Below are 18,004 nucleotides of genomic sequence, written 5' to 3' on the forward strand. Positions count from 1 at the left end.
AGGAAAAACATATAAGCAGCACAAAATCATTTGCACATGGTTGTTACCTTGTTTGCAAAAATGTATGAAGAGTGAGTCACACGTGTGCGTACAATTATTTCTGAGTTTCTGTACATTCATGTGCTTTATGAGTGGATGGCGGGGTCAGCCAAGAAGAATGAGATTCACAAACGCAACATTTCTTTAGGCTTGGTGGAGAGGCCATAAAGCAAAAAAGTTAGAAGGTTCGATAAGAATAGTTTTGTTAAACAAAAAGACACAAGGCATCAACTTCCAAAGCATGCTTGGCTGTGAGAGGAAGCTAAATTGAGGACAGGTATGTTCTCCTTAAGTACGATAGGAACCAAAGGATTTCAGATGAGACATTCGGATACCCAGCAACAGATTTAATAATCACTGCATATTCTATTGATTTATGGACAATAACTCATCACAAAGGTCAGAAGTATATATATTCTAAATATCTACTCTTGTCTCGACTCATCAACAGTCCCAAAAGCCTGGAATACACGACTTTCACTCAATCAAAAGTATTTCATGTTTGTTAGAAAAACATACCAAGGATCGTTAAATATGAATTTAACTCCAATGCCTCGAGGGTGTGCCCAATTCATGATAAATTTGCAACTGTACATTACCAGACAAACCAAAATGATGCACTATAAAGGCAATAATTGTCAAGTCGACCAACACAAAAATATTACACATGACATTATCTGTTAACATAATGAGTGTACCCCACGAGGGTCTAAAATCGTAGATAGTAAGACAAATATGATATAGCTTTATATTTCTAGTTCCAATGGTTGATTGATCAATTTGTCATTGTTGATATCATTGGGAACATTGCCAATCTTGGGCACTTCGGAATTTGTATGTGCCAAGTGTGTACTCACCTCTTATCTTGGAGTAGAAAAAATTAGTGGCACACCCACGTCGAGGGTTTAAAATGGGTTTTAAATAATTTCTCAATATCTTTTTGTCCCAGTTGCAAAGTCTCAAAAATATGATGTTCACAGTGATTTTTTTTATTTTTATGGAACAGTTTGTGTCACTTGTCAGGGATTATCCTGTCTTCTGCTGTAAAAGGTCAAAGCCTTTAATGCTATTGTCGAAGATTTGGTCTCTATTACCACGAAAATCATGCATCAAATGTTAACTGCTATTTGGATTAGGGTTCCTTCAATTCCAATGGCATGCGATTCTTTTTCAAGTTTAATCTCCAATATTTGAGTACTTGAAGATGTTCATATTATTAGCAAATAAGCATCATGAGCATTGAAGGTGACATTTTTTTTTTCTTTTGATTATTGATGCATCTATAGAAACTTGTATCGGTGTGTTCGACGACACGTTTCAAATATGACATTTGTCAAATATACTTTAACATGTGTCTAACACTTTTTCACCGTATTAGAATTAAAAAAAATATTTTTTTAGTTTAAACACTTTTTTGACATAGGTTTAACATCTTTAAGTGTACACTTGTTTTTAACTAAACATTTATTTAACATTGTCATTGTAAAAAAAATCTACTTCTTTATAAATATTATAAGGCTAATAGCATTTTTTTATCTATCTTAAAACTCATTTTTATAAGAAATATTTGTTTTAACTTTTAAGAATATAATTCATATTTTAAGAGTCATTATAATATATATATATATATATATAAAGAATTTATCTAATAATAACTTATGTTTTATATCAAATTTTAATAATTTAATTATTAAATTATAAATTTTTAATACATTGATTAAGTCTATAAATTTTTTAAGAAAGTAAAATTATTTAATATTTTATTTTATTAATTTAAATTTATGATATATATATATATATATATATATATATATCCCTACATTTTGGCTCCATGTTCTACATTTTGACCATTAGTTTTGTCCTCGTGTATGGTGTCAATTTCGGAGTCCGTGCTTAAAGTTGGTGACATCTTTTACAATTCTATGAACGAAGTAAGAACAAGTCAATAAGCTGATAAAAAAAATACCAAACCACTAAAACTTTTGACTGTGCAGCCCATATCTTTGGGCTAGCTTAATTAGATATTATAGCCCAACGTTCTCTGGAAGACTTTAGGGCCCAGTCCAGCTTTAAATCAAATTTAATTTTTTTTAAGTCCTTCAAGGAAAACTGAAATTACAAAGCCTAAAACAAAAAGGTATTTAACTATTTAGAGAGAGCTTTTTTATCCATAACAAAAGCTATTTCTATTACTTTTATTCATTACAAAATCCAAAATAAAAAGGGATTTAATTATTTATAGTGTAATAATTCGTCAAGATTGCTACATTCAACAAATTAATTACTAATAACATAAATAATTAATTGTCTATGATTAATATAATTATAATACCTGGATATATCTGTCATGATATTTATAAATGTACACCAACTAACAAAATAATAAATATACAAGTATATATATATACACACATACACATATATATGTATAATAATCTAGCATTACAAAATAATAAAATTTTAAGTTGTCAATCAAGCAACTCAAAAACCTATAAAAAAGTACCTTCCAGCTACACCATCATTTAACAACATGACTCTCCACACTTGACTTCTCAAACTTATCATTGCTCTACTCTTATGAAAACATGATCATCGTAGCCCCATTACTAAGAAAACATGATCATCGTAGCCCCATTACTAAGAAAACATGTAAGGATAATCTAGTGTATTAAAGAATACAACATAAAATAAGTATAGAAATAACACAACTATACTACCCACATTAGCATACTAAATAACTCAACATGACATTCAACAACCTTACAAAAGTAAGCAATTCAATAACATATGAAAGTTCATAATTCATCACACCAATGTCATTCAACAACATCATCAACCAAGCATATGAACGCACCAAACACACCATGTCATATGTATAATGCCTCAACTAATGCATTGTCATACATTCACTTATGAAGATCTCCTACAATTAAGGCGAATAGTCTAAGTGGTTTGACTCTACCAAATTAATTGATCCTTTTACACCTCTTACATCAACAACCAATTGGGATACCAATTCCTGCAACATGATTTTTTGAATGTTTTTGCTTAAACTAGGAAAGTTCAGTACCACTGCCAGGTATATCATAGCTTAGGTATAGGCGTACCACGACATTGATATACATTAACCAAGTCACCTATAGATTAGCCCACTAACTATCTTCGCGATATCACACACCTTTCTAGTAATCAATTAAGGGTTGTAGCCATCAATTTCATATCTTACTCAAACATTAACTAAGAATCTATAAGAGACTCAATACTTTACTTCAAGAGACAACGTCTACTCAATAAGGGTTTTCAAACAATTAGACTCATAGAGCACTACACCAATATCCATACTATGAGATATCCAACTTTCAAAAACATACTCTCCTTAGTCCTAATTTAATCAACATGCCTAAATGTCTATAACATTCCCAGTATCAACACTTCAACAAGTCAACAATCATAAACATTTATGCATATTATCACAAATCAATATACATAGAACCAACCAAACCCATCAACATACAACATACATTAGATTCATCTAACCTATTCATGCCCACCATATAATCATTCAAATAAAAAATTTTCACAAAGCTAACCATGCCCAATGCTACACATCTTGTGCTTGACGCCATTGAGATGGGGAACATTCTACCTCGTCCACGCTCGACACCATTCAACCCATGCTTGGCGTGGATGAGGTAGAGAACCCTTAGGCTCTCACACCTAGCATGGGAAAACCCATGTCTGACCCTATTTCAGACAAAGACATGTCTCTCACTTCACGTCCATCACCACTTCATTGATGTCCAGTGTCAATTTAAGTAGAGTCAATTCTCTCACCCCATGTTGGGTGCCACCAATCTTGCATCCTGCATGAATAAGATAGAGGATCCTTGATGCGAGTCACATCCAACATCATGAAGACATGTTTGGTGTGATAGTAAATTCTACACCTATAGATTCACAAAAGTCACTCTCTTCACCTGAAAACTAGAAAATTCTATCATGCAATGCAATATAACATACATATACATCATCAACAACTCATATTCTAATAATCAGAAATCCAACATGCAATAGTTTAATCAAGTCAACAAATTCATCCCGAACATGTTTCATTAGCAATATATCTCAACTCAGGTCATTCAACTTGAATCACACAATCACAACAACATTTCTAGATGAAATCAATCAACATATAGATCAACAACTCAATAAGAATCAAAGTTCTAGCTTCCCCTATCTCAAAATTGAAGAGAACATGGGAGAACAAGAAGAGCAAGCTTCGAGCCTCCCCAAAAACTCTATACAACAGAACCTTGATTCTTAGCTTTTTGGCTTTGAATCAACACCCAACAATGATCCTTATGTGTTAGGGAAATCTAGAAAAAAGGGAAAAGAGTTTGAGCTTCAGAGTCCCTTTTAGAAACTTATTTCTCTAGGAATCCTGAAAATGAACTTACGAAACTCAATTCTAAAATAAACCTTATATACTTAATCTTTCAAAGTCAACTTAGACCTCTACAAAGAAAAACCTTCTAAATACCTAATGGTGTGTTTGAATGAGGAATTTTACAAATTTAAGGAATTTGAAATTCTTGGTATTTGAATTACTTTGATTCCAATTTCTAACATTCTTAAAAATTTTTGTTTGGATAAGTCAATTCAAATTCCTTAAATTTTAAATTGTTAGTTTGGATATGATAATTTGATTTAACCATGGTAAAATTGATTTTAAAAATATATTTGTATGTTGAGATTTTTAACTAAAATTTTATAAAAATAAATAGCCAATTTTTAAATATTTAATAATTTTAAAAATTAATATTAGATAATATTTAATAATTTTAAAAGTATTTTTGAATATTCAATAATTAAAAATATGAAGAGATAAGATAAAATATATAAGTGAAATAAGAAAAAAAAAAATGAGAAATTTCAAATTCTTACTTTTTTTGAGAGAATTTGAAATTCTACTATTTCAAGAAATTTCACAAACGCTTGGATTTCAAATTCTTTGTAAATTCTCCATCCAAACAAAGTATTTCATCTCAAAGAATTTGAAATTCTTCAAATAAATGAATTACTCCATTTAAATTCCCCATCTAAACACATTCTAAAAGTTCCTAAAAAATTCTTTAACTTTTAGACCTCCTTAACAACACACCTGAAAACACAACACACTTAATTAATAATAATAATAATAATAATAATAATAATAATAATAATAATAATAATAATTAATAAAAACATACACCGTTACAAATACTCAGTCTTTTACTTGTTAAATTCTACAATTTAAGTGTTTTAACAACTCTAAACGAAATCTTTCAAACACTCTCCTATTCCATGATGTATCAAAGATTCAATATAAGTTAACTAGATATTGTCTTGGTCTATATAAAAAATGGATATAATAATTTTAAACACAATAGTCAAATCTTAATTAAGTTAACTAGATATTTCATAGAAAGACTAATTAAGTTAATGTAACTTTATTAGGAACTAAATTAAAAAAATGATAATTCATTGTAATTATTTGTAAGTGAGGTAAAATTTACGGAACTGGATTTTTTTCCTGACTCACAAAACATGGATTTATGTTTGATTATTTATTTTAAAATTATGATAATTTATTTACTTCGTTATTTGCTTGCAATAGTATAAATTGTAATTTACGTTGATTGAAGTAGTAAAAACTAAAATCCCTATATAGTCTGACGTATGAAAAAATTGAAAATTTCTTGCTCTCCTATATTACTCAACGTGGATTTATCGGTGCCTAAAATGATTCTTAATTATATACCAATTATGACTAAAAACTAATGGTATAAAATTGTCAGTCTGACACCCAGCTAATTTATTGAACAAACTATAACATAACATGCAAAACTAATTTGTATTTGTCATTTCTTTCTCTTTATGTGTGTCTATCTATAGTACACATGCATGTATACACGTAATATTTTAAAATGTTAATAGTATAAGAATTTTATTTCATATATTATTTTTAAAATTTAATAGACAAATATTATTAGTGTGAAGTTTTTTTTTTATAAAGATAAATATAATAAAAATATTATCTTATATAATAATTTGATGTTAAATACCTGACATGTAATTTTTTTTCTTATTTCTAAAAGGAATTAACAATTTTTTTACTCGTAGAAATTACAATAATAAAATCATAATTCTAACTTGAAATTATGTGAATATTACCATATTCCGTGTAATTAACAACTTTAAGATTGATGTTAATGATACAAGATATTATATTTAAAATGTATTTATTATATAAAAAATGAAAAATTTAATTATTTCCTTTATATTCCCATAAAATTGTTCATTTTTATATCTCCACCACTAGAGTATAGCAGTTGTTTAATTAAAGTATTGAAAACTACAACATGATCCTGCCTGTGGAATCTGCACACCCAAAAAATATTATTGTGAAGGAAAAATAGTTCATGAATTAAATGCAGTTCTCTAGACAACACTGTTGGTACTTTATTCAAGTCACTGTACAGCATAAATTATTTTTCACGTTCCATCTTTTCACTTCTGGTCCACCAATATCAATATTATACATATAGAGGAAAAATAAAATAAAATCACATGCTACCGACAATATCTGATATCCTCTTTTTTACATTTTTTTATTTAATATGAATATCATTAAACAATTTTGACGCATTATAAAATAAAATGGATGTTTTTTTCGCACGTAGTAAATTTTTTTGGTAATGGATATTTTAAAAACAAATTAGATTACATGAAAATAACTAATGAGTCAAAAAATAAACGTGAGATTGAAAAATGGAAAGTGTACTACTAAAGTTGATTTTCCATGATGAAATGGTAAAGTGAGCGAGTATTAGTTTTTTCGTAGCATATTCATCACATAATTCAATTTGTTTAATTTTTTATGCTATTGCCGAAAATTGTAAAATATTAGAAATTTCAATACCATGGATGGGAATTTGTGATGAACAATAATCCATATTTAGAGATATAGTGACATCAAGTATGAATGAGCACTTGTTGTAGGTATACAACTTGAACATGTGACTAAAAAAACCACTACTTCAACTGTGTACCATAAAAATTGAATCAAATTAGGAATTCAATCATAATGATAACATTAGGTAAATGAAAAATACCTAGACAAAGTGGCAAAAGGACGAGAAAAAATTAAGGGGTCAGACCAATTGAATCATATTCAAAATAAATTTAGAAAATCAATCGGTTATAAAATAGTAAATTTGCTAAGAATTTATTAGATACTTTATGTTTGATGGGGGAAATTTGTAATACCTCTAGGTATTAATTTTGTCAATATTCTATCCAAAATTAAGAATGACCATAGACATAGATATTATTTTGACGGATATATTTGTGCTAAAAATGAAACACGTGTTTGTTCATACCAAAAAGAAAATTATTATATTAATAAAAAATACTTAACTCAAAATATGATGTTAGTATAAAATTTTGATATGTATTTTTTTTTTAATATCGTTGTTAATTGGTCTGATACTGATACTGCACACAACACTCATATTCTTTTAATATACTTTGGAATTATTAAATTCTACCTAAATAACTTACTATTTTTTTAATATTTTTTTAAATTATTATTTAACAATAAGAATAATTTTAAAATTTTATAATTTGTAAGCAATATTTAAGTTTCTTTGATTATTATTGTTTTATAAATTATTTTTAAATCACCACTAATTTTTTTTTATAACTAAAATAAATTTTGACATTTTAAAATTTTTCAAAATTAAAATATAAATGTTTTTGATATTTTTATTTATTACTATTTAAATAAAATTCTATAGATTAAATTATTTTTATATAATTTTTTTAAATATATATTTTCATTGAACAAAATAATTGATTTTAAATAAAGTTATGCTTTCAGGATTTGCTTCCTTTAAAGAAAAGGATGTGCTTTAAAAAATAAAATATAATAATAACTGTTAATTAAAAAATTCAACAATTGAAAATTATGGTAAAAGAAAATACATGTATAATAATAAAATTTAAAATTACTTATAATATTTATAGTTGATTTTTCAATCAACAATTATTATTACACTTAATTTTTTATGTGAAATTATCTTAAAAGAGTCGGATTTATTATTTTAATTTTTTTCCAAACAAATTTTAATTTAAAATCAATATTCAAGCTGAAAAAAATAATCAACAATTTTTTTAAGAAAATATTAATTTAAAAGCAAATTTTACATATAAAATGTCCCAAGATTTTCATTAGTTAAGTTGGGGGTAGCCATGTGCTCAAGCCTAAACTTACCTAAAATTTAACACAAATTTAAAACCGTAAATTTGGTAAACATTTATCACAAATTTAAAAAATAGTTTCAATTATTGTGTTTTGACTTGATCTTCGCATTATTTTACCTATGAATTGACTAACAATAATTTTGTCTTTGATAAATTTGTTGTTAGCTAAAGTCATGTTGCTATGAACTCTATATACATTTGAATACTCACAACCGTAAAACCAAAACATAAGAAAAAAAATTAAAAAAAAAAAATGTGAGAGTGTAAATTAGGAATAACTTTTAATCCTTTTACACTATTTTCATTGTTGTTTTCACTTATTATGCGAAGAAAATGTTAAAATATTTTAATATTTTAAAAATAATAATTACACTTTTTTTTAATTATTTTTTCTCATAAATTGTTAAAATGATTGGTAAAAAAAAAGTATCGTAAAAGAATATAATATTACATATAAACTACAGTTAAGTTTGATTGTGAAGCCAATGATAATTTCCTCATTAATTTTGGCCAATATAGTAATTGGACAATTATATTCAACAATTTGGTGTAGTGATTATTTTAATCAAAGCTGGATATGACAGTAATTTAAAACTTTTAACTTAAAATGAGGGATTTATTTATTTTATTGATTTAAAAATGTAGAATTGGGAAAATATAAGTTGAACGAAATAGCTTTATTGCCATGTTTTATTATATTGTTTGTTATCGTTTAGTGGTGGGAGTGTATCATGGCGTTCAAGTCACACAACAGAGCATAAAACAAAACAGCTTTTATAAGTCTGTCATACATAAATATAAGGGGACGGCTATTTCATTTATTGTTACCAACACATTTATCAGTTATTTAACTATTAATTAATTACACACATCTACCTTCTAACGCTTCTTTAAATGGAGCATCTTTTTCATCTGCATGTTTAGATGTCGAAGAAAAATAGTAGTAGTAAATGAAACTAGAAGAAAGATGAAATTAAAAATATAGTTGTAACGAACAAAAAAATACTCCACCATGTGTGAATTGTGATTTCTTCACGCCATTTTCTCCAACAAATTTTCAGTTCCTGAAAAGCATTTTACTTTGCTGTCCCAAAATCAAACGAAATTCTTAAAAAACAACACAATGTCATTTGACAGATTTTGAATAACCAACAAATATCGAGTGTAAGAGAGTCATAACAGACTCTGTCTCTTAGCTGTTATATATCTCTATTTGTATTTCTCTTATAACAAATAACTTTCTTTCATAGGCATGGTTTCAAAACCCATCCTCTATTAGTATCTTTTTAAAAAACTATTTATAAGTGTGTTGAACTTTGCTGTTAACAATAACTTCTTTTAATTTAATGAAATAGTCATTGTTTTAATATTTTGTTGAGGGAATTAAAAAATTATTTTTTAAAATTTAAAACTGATAGTTTCTTAACATGACCCGGTTAAAGCTAAAGTTTCATTAAAAAATGTTTTCATGTGATAGAATCTCCTCAAGGAACATAAGATTTTTATGAGACTTATTTTAAATCGTCATCCATGCATGAATCCATTTGTTTAAGAAAATATTTTTAGTATAGAGAGTGTCAAATTTAGGATTTTCCATTGTGCAGATTGCTTGAGAAATCAAGTCATAAACACTTAGATTCAGGGTCTAATCAGTGGCAGATCCAAAACCTTAGATGTGTGGGACAATTTATTTTTTAAAAGAATAAAAACTAATAATCATCATATATGCGAAAAAAATAAAATATAAAGATTAAAAACAATCATCAATAAGTTTAATATATAAAATTTAAAAATAGAAAATATAATATTTTTAAACATGTTATTTGTTATTATATCATTTTTCTCATTAACTAGAATGAAGATGATGAATGTTAACTTGTTAAAATGTTATCAAATACTAGTATAAAACTTTATTTACATGGATGCTACATAATTAAATATATAAATTATTTTATTATTTTTAGATCTTTTGTGTGTACAATTTCAACAAAACAGATAATTATAATTTAAATACGTTATTTATATATAATATATCATTGTAATAAAAAGTTACCTGAAACTGAAGTTAATTAAAAAGACTCTAGCTTAGTAGCATATATAATGTCATAATCCAGATTTATGACTTATTTGTTGATCTTGTCCCTCAAGTATATTATACAAGAGAGATAGAGAAAATAAGGAACAAATAAATAAAAAGTCATTCTTATGAAACTGTGTATATTTGGACAATTTTTATATTCCTATTGAAAAGTTGTGTATTTCTTTCTATTTAAAAATGTCAAAATTTTTAAATTGTTTGAAAAAGGATTTTAGACCAAATAAATTAATTTATTTAAATAAACATAAATAAAATTGAGTATTATTGAATTTGTTTTTATTTTTATTTGTTACTTTTTATATGTGAATTGTTAAATAAAACTTAATATTATTGAATTTGTTTTTATTTTTTTCAAGAAAATGAAAATGTAGGAACAAATATTTATGTATGAATTTGTTTATAAGGATGGTTCGAGTCGTAATCTAAAATTTTGCAAGAGTTAAACCCTTTCTTCTATATTAGTCCATCTAACTGTTTTTTATGATAATATGAGTAAAATAAAATATGTGCTCTTAAGACGATGCTATCACAAAACATAAAAATGGTAGATATTATTATTTGAGTTACTTGAATTTTAGGGTTCAATGTGTTATTTACATAGTTGGAATTAACTGGAGCTTAAAGTTTCCTCCCTCTCTCCCGAAAAGGAAAGATATGTTCTTCCAACCGATTCTGAATTCTTCATATCTATAGGCATGTTATGTTATATTCCAAATCAGGTATTTAACTGTAATAATGATTCATAGGGCGCTAAGCAAATATAACCATTCAAATAATGAATTGCTTAGTCTGAAAATAAAGACAGCATTGTCATTTAATCATTGTACGAGTGGACCACAAATCACAAATGTATGTGGATCATGCTATTGCTGGCTGGGTTCACAAATAAATAGGCGTTTTAGTTTGACGAAGCTGATTATCCATATTCCATAGTACAAATCCTGTTTCAAGTTTCGCGCATGTGTTTTTATTTAAAGATTCTTTCATTGATAAAAAAAAAAAAAATTAATGTAAACATTGAAGATTGAACCCTAATTTCCAACAATTTACAGAGGTAGTAAAACGAAAAAGAGTGAGAGAATAAAATGTTGGAGCAATGGATACAATTTGGGAAACAAGTCAAAAATTGGTGTGACACTGATCTCACGTCATTTCACGCTTTCACAGTCAAAATGGCCAAACAAGCACGACGCAGTACTGTGGAAGCCCAAAATGCCCCTCACCTCACGCTATTGGCCTATTTTCTTCTTTTTTTTTTTTTAATTTTATTTTATAATAATAAAAATGGGTAATTTAAATTAAAAATAAAAGGAGAGGTCAGAGGACAGCATAACATTAACATAAGCAGTGTGAACTGTGAAGAGGAGACGAGGAAATAATTATAAATAAAAGAGAGAGGTGCAAAGCATAGGAGAGACAAAACGGTGAGTATTACCAGAAAGAGAAACAAAGAGAAAGTTGAAAATGGCCTTTCACCGGCCAAAACCAAAAGCCTCAATGCCTGCATAACCAACCAATCAAAGTTTCCATTTTGGAACCTCAGAGAGTGAGACAAAGCTGCAAGGAAGGGTTTTGTGATTGATTCTGCAATGGAGGTTTTTCATCATCATCATCTTCTTCTTCTTCATCTTCTCATTTGTTGGACATCATGCGATGACCCTTATGCCCTTTCTCCCAAACAGAAACAGGTACCTGTTCACCTCTCCTTTGATAGATGAGAATGAGAGTGAGCAGTACAATGTAGCTCTCTCTGTCTCTCCCATTGCGTCCAAAAAGGCAGACAGGATGGAGCCAGGCATCAACATTATATCAAAATATCATTTTTATAAATACTATCACTATCTCTATATTTTCCTCCAAATATATCATTTTTTTTTTCCTTCTTTCTGTTTTTGGGTTTTCATCAAAAGCTGCTGCGACAGCCCCCTTTCTCTCTCATTTTTATGCTTTTTCTTTGTGAGATTTCAAGGATCATGCCTTTTCTCTTTCTAATGTCTATGCATCCTTAAGGTTCTACTCTTTCTCGTTACCAATCATCATGTACTTATGCTTTTCCTCCATTTTTTAATAGATTAAATTGTTTTCCCCTGCTCTTGAGTTGTCAATTTGTCATGTTTGTCTTCTTGCATTTATGCTTTCTTTGGGGTGGAGAAAATCAATGTTGAATCCAATAACTTTGAAACCATGAGATGTCACTGTTTTTTAGTTTTTTTATGTTCTGTGGGAGATGATGTACGGGAAGAGGAAAAACAAAAAAAAAAAACAGTTGATCTAATGTGGTCCAAGAATGTCAGGGAGCATTGTGTGTTGAGTTGAAATGTTTGGCCACATTTCCAACCTTTATTCTTTGCTGATGCAGCGGTTGCCGCATGATTTGACTCTAGTGGGGCCTGGTTTTTGTGAGTAGTTTGTGATTAGGATTTTCGCCGATTTGAGCAATGTAGTTTATGAACACAATAAGTGAAATGCAAGAGCTCCGGAAAAAGATTCGCTGGACTACAGTGTTTTGGCCAACACCTTTTGAAAGAAACTAACAATAGAAACCTTTCTTTGGCTGCAAACATTGACTGGACTATTCACTATTCACTATTACTTTCACAGTTTCACTCACCTTTTTAATTCATTTATGTTCCAATTTCGCAGTCCTTAATAGCTCTTATTTGCAATTGCATTAGCTAGAGTCCTGTATATGTTTTTGTTTCGTCACACATCATAGTCTATAGTTGTACCTCATTCATTCTTGAGGAAATTATTTGCTTCCTGCGGTAATGTTTCTGTTTTAGTATAGTCACACACATAATGTCTATGACAGGAGTTGACATTTACTCCAGTTCTTATAATAAATGTGCATTTGTCAAATGTATGAACACCCTTAGGATAGTATGGCAATTGGTGCGTTTCTACACATGAATTTCTCGGGTATACATTATCAAACAAGAGCCTTCCTTGATTATTGGATGTCAGGTGAAATTTTCTGTGGTTAGTTAGATTTTGTTTTCAATTTTAATACATGTGCTCGCTCCTAAAGTAAATTCTGTTTTATTACTTCAATTTCCTTAATTGAAATCACAGTATAACAGTTTGTTTGTCCTTGACTCACTATTTGCTTCGGTGATTGTTTATCCGCATGTTAGTCCTTATGACTTCTTCTGTTCATGTTAGGTGAGTTGTCTCATGACTGTTAAGGCAGATATTTCCAATTTTCCATCAAAATCTTCAAGTTTTACTTTGAAACTTTCTGTTGTGTTCTGAGTATTTTTAGTTTTACTGACTTTAATCTTTAGCACACAAAATGACTACCGGCTCTTTACATGTTGTCAAGTAATTCCTTCCTTCCTATTTCTTCACCTTGTCTATGAAGTAGGGTGCATTTTCTGACACTGGTTGCAGGAGCCCTTTAGGCAGTAATTGATAAATTAGATCGGTAGTGTGCTGTTTTGTATTGGGAATGTGCACAGGCTTCAATTTTGAACAGTTTCATATACTATTTTTCATTCTTGTGTGCTAAAGCAGCAAATGGATCTTATGAAGATGAAAGCATAATTCTTCTTCCCGCTGAAAAGTCGTTTTTTCCTTTTAGATTTACAGCTTCGAATGAGTCCTGCTAGCTTGTCTTCTTGTTTTGGAAATGTGGCATGCACTTTCTGGCTGCTGCTACCGTCGCTATTTTCTCTTATTAACTGTGGTAACAAACATAATCTGTTAGCTGAAATTTTCTGTTTCACTTATGCTGTTTAGCTTCTGGGTGCAGAAATCTTCTCTCTAACCAATATACTTAAAAAATTTCCTCGTGTCATTGCACGTCACACGGTAATCTATCATATTCATAGCGACATAATTTGCTGCGTTTTTGTTCCCCAATTTTTCTGTCTCTGGCACATGGGGAAATCTAGTACTTACAAATTTCTCTATGATTCGGTTACCTTGAAACTTGGTTGTTTATCTAGGCAAAGTTTATGATATTCGGCACTCCTCACTCACCATTCAGTAGTTTATATGATTCTCTGCCTGCTACCACGTTCCATTAAAATTTCGCAACTTCTCTACAACATAACGTGCAGGTGGTACGGGAAAAAGCCAACAAATTTGCGTTTCATCTGATTTTAGCCTCCACATAATTAATAGTTTTCTCTAGTGCTTTATGACTCTGGTTAACTATCCAACCTGCTAGGAAGAAGTCACATGAAAATCAATATCACATGTGAGTCCTGTTGGGTAGCCTTTACGTTTATTTTTTCCTTAGCAGAATTTCATTGTTAGCTAGATAAAATTTCAGAGAGGATGATGCCTCACTTGCAGGAAAACTATAGGGCTCAAAGTATTTATTAAAAAAAGTTTATACTTTTCTTATTCCTAAGAGAAAAGAGTGTGGGGTTTAAATATGCAACCTATCAAGTATGAGACAGAGACACTGGCCCATTTTCCACTTCACCAAGCTCGTGAAAATATTTTATTCTTTAGTTTGAATTTAAATAGAGTAAGGAATCAATGAATAGATTTTTCTTATTAGAAATTATGTTATAGGTGTATTGAAAATCATGGTAAAAGTGAATTAATAATAATTTTAATTCCTCGACGTTATGGAATTAGTAAGCATTTGCCATTTAAACATCATGTTGTCGACATAAATTTTGTTTTTTCTACATCATGTGAGCTCATATTTTTTCTTCATGAGCCAGTCCCATTTGCTCTGGACGCTTCTGGGGTCCAGGTTTATGGGCCAGTTAGGTTACAAGGCTCCAAAATTTGGATGCTAAGTTCTTCAAATTTTACATTTTTGGTGGTTTTTTTGAAATTTTGGTTTGGATCTTAGTTTCTCTATCTTTGTGTCGCGTTACACCGGTTATTTTTAATAAAAAAATTCCCATGCTATAATAAATAATTATTCTTTTTTTGTTTAAGCATTTTCATATCCATATCTTATGAAGCACCGAAAAGCTTCTCAATCCTATGAATATGATGTTGGTCCAACAAACTACAAAATTTGCTGTCGCTTTTTATATTCGAACAAAGTGCAAATAATTGATTTTAATTTTTTGTTAACAAATGGTTGAAGTTGATACATCTGACAAATATGCAAGCTTCATTATTCCCTCTACATTAGTTGAATGTAGTCTGTCGCTTACGTGACATTTCACTGTACACAATTCAGGGAAATATCATCTTTGATAATTTGGAAATAATTTCCCACTTTCCCGCATCGGCTTTATTTTATTAATAGAAATTTGATATAGAACTTAGGTAGTCTTAATTAGAACACAAAAATATGAATAAATACAAATTTTCACGAGCTGGGCCCAGATTCAGGTCACATGCAATATCATCAACTGTTGATATTCATATATTGGTATAGAACTTAAGCAGTATTCATATTTTTATGTTTGGCAATAATAATAACGAAAATTTATACTGCTTCATAAAAAAAATTATATAGTATAAATAATTTTAATTTTAAAAAAAAGTTATTTAAAAAATATAAACTGTTTATCTAGTTATATATCATTTTCCTTATTGGCATATCCAATAATAACTAGCACGAATATAAAAAAATAAATTGCATTTTTTCTAATCAAAGATGAAGAAGAACATGTTATAATTATAAAAATAATAATTTAATAAACTAAAAAAATTTAGCTAAAGAAATGAAGAAAAAAAAACTTTTTTGCCGTAAAGTTCATTTTTATTTGGTTAGTAGTAAAAAGTGATCAAAACTTGGGGGGTCCGCAATAGAAATGTAGGATCTACTGAATGTTGACAGCCCAACAGTTGATGATATATTGCATGTGACCTGAATCTGGGCCCAGCAATTGCCATATATCCTTGTACAGTTGTACTTTACCCAACCTGGACAACAAAAAATAAAAATAAAAATATTAAAAAATTAAATGTCCATAAGATCAAGATTCAAGAGTCATTAAAACACCGATTAACGAATCACTAATCGAGAAGATTTTCCATTTGGTGTAATTTAATTATAAATTATCATTGGTATAATGTTTAAAATAATTTAAAGTTAACGATCTCATTATACCTTTATTTATAACATAAATATCTTTAATTATAAACAAAATTATTTGAGATAATAAAAACGGTTGAGTTCGGTCGGCCAGCCTAATAGGCTCGTCGCATGGTGAGTTGGCTTGGTGGATTATATTTTGAATCATGATATAAATACTTTTTTTTATAAGTATATTTTTTTAAAATATTCTTAATTTTTATAATTTTAAATTTTTTAATTTTACATTTTCAACATTTAATTTGATATTTTTTTTTCATATATCTCTTTCTCTTCTCTTTTCAATTTGCAGATGTACTTTCTTTGTCTTTCTTTCATCCTATCTATTCCGGTAAGTAATTTTAATTCTTTAGTTTTATATTATTTTTTTCGTCTCTCTTTTAATTTTCTCACTATTATATTTTTCATTCCCTCTGTTAGATTTTACATGCATCCGAAATATAGAACTAATTTTTGACAATATATTAAGCGCAAGTGACTTTCTTAACAATGTTGAAAGTGATGAATCAAATGTATTTTTTTTTTCTTCAAGCACTTCCTCCATTTATATGCCTAAAAAATATAACATCAAATAATTTTAATGTTCCAAAAAAATATATTTTGAAATTAAATTTTTAACATACTTTTATAAAGTACTTTTCTGAATAGTACTTTTCATAATGATAATTTCAATGTTTCAAATAATACTTTTCAAAAATATATAAAACAATATACTCCATAAAGTACTTTTTAAAATATTAATTTTAATATTTCAAAAAGTTCTTTCTAGAACATTAAATTTAGTGTCTCGAAAAATACTTTTTGTAAGTGTGTTATTTAACATGCTTTCGAAAAGTATTTTTCGAAACACTAAATTTACTATTTTGAAAAATACTTTTTAGAGTAAGTAAAAAACACAACTTTGGAAAGTTTTTAGATCATTGATTTCACTATCCTGGAAAGTACTCTAGAATAGTAAAATTAGTATTTTGAAATGTTTTTTTTTCATAGAACTAAAATTATTGTTAAGATTTTTAAAAGTATGAAAGGAAAAAAATTGTTGGAAGAAAAAATGTGAATCTAATTCAATAGAAACTGTCAAGGAAATCACATTTACCTACAATATTACGACATATCAATTCTACGGTCTGCATACATGTAAAAAAGTGTAAGAGGTGAGGGGACAAGGGAGTAATGTAAAAATCAAAAGAACTAAAATTATCTATGAGAAATTCGAAAAAGAAAAGATGATGCATGTGAAAACTATATGAAAGAAGAAAAAATGTATGTGAAAAAAAATTAATAAATTGAAAGTTGGGAGTGTAAAATAAAAAAAAATAAAAAAAATGAATATTATATGATTTTTTTTTAAAAAAGAGATGTACTTATTAAAAAAAATAAAATGAAAAGAGGTGAATATATCATTATCCTTAAATTTTTAAATGTGTGTTGGAAATTTTAGTCCAACATACTAATGAATAACTAACCATTGTCATGAAAATATTTACTACATACTTTAAAGATCAAAAGTTGGTCTAGCATTAGGAAGAAAAATATTAATGTAACAT

General features: G+C 28.3%; 1 long non-coding RNA gene across 1 annotated transcript; it reads left to right on the plus strand.

Moving 5' to 3' along the window:
* Nucleotides 1-11,562: 11,562 nt before the first annotated feature.
* Nucleotides 11,563-12,528, plus strand: LOC114915863 (uncharacterized). Its single transcript, XR_003804052.2, has 2 exons — nucleotides 11,563-12,036; nucleotides 12,124-12,528. It is a non-coding gene; the product is annotated as an uncharacterized LOC114915863 (long non-coding RNA).
* Nucleotides 12,529-18,004: the final 5,476 nt, after the last annotated feature.

This window comes from Cajanus cajan, chromosome 6 (genome assembly GCF_000230855.2).
Source record: "Cajanus cajan strain Asha chromosome 6, NIPB_CcT2T_4, whole genome shotgun sequence".
In the NCBI taxonomy this organism is placed as follows: domain Eukaryota; kingdom Viridiplantae; phylum Streptophyta; class Magnoliopsida; order Fabales; family Fabaceae; genus Cajanus; species Cajanus cajan.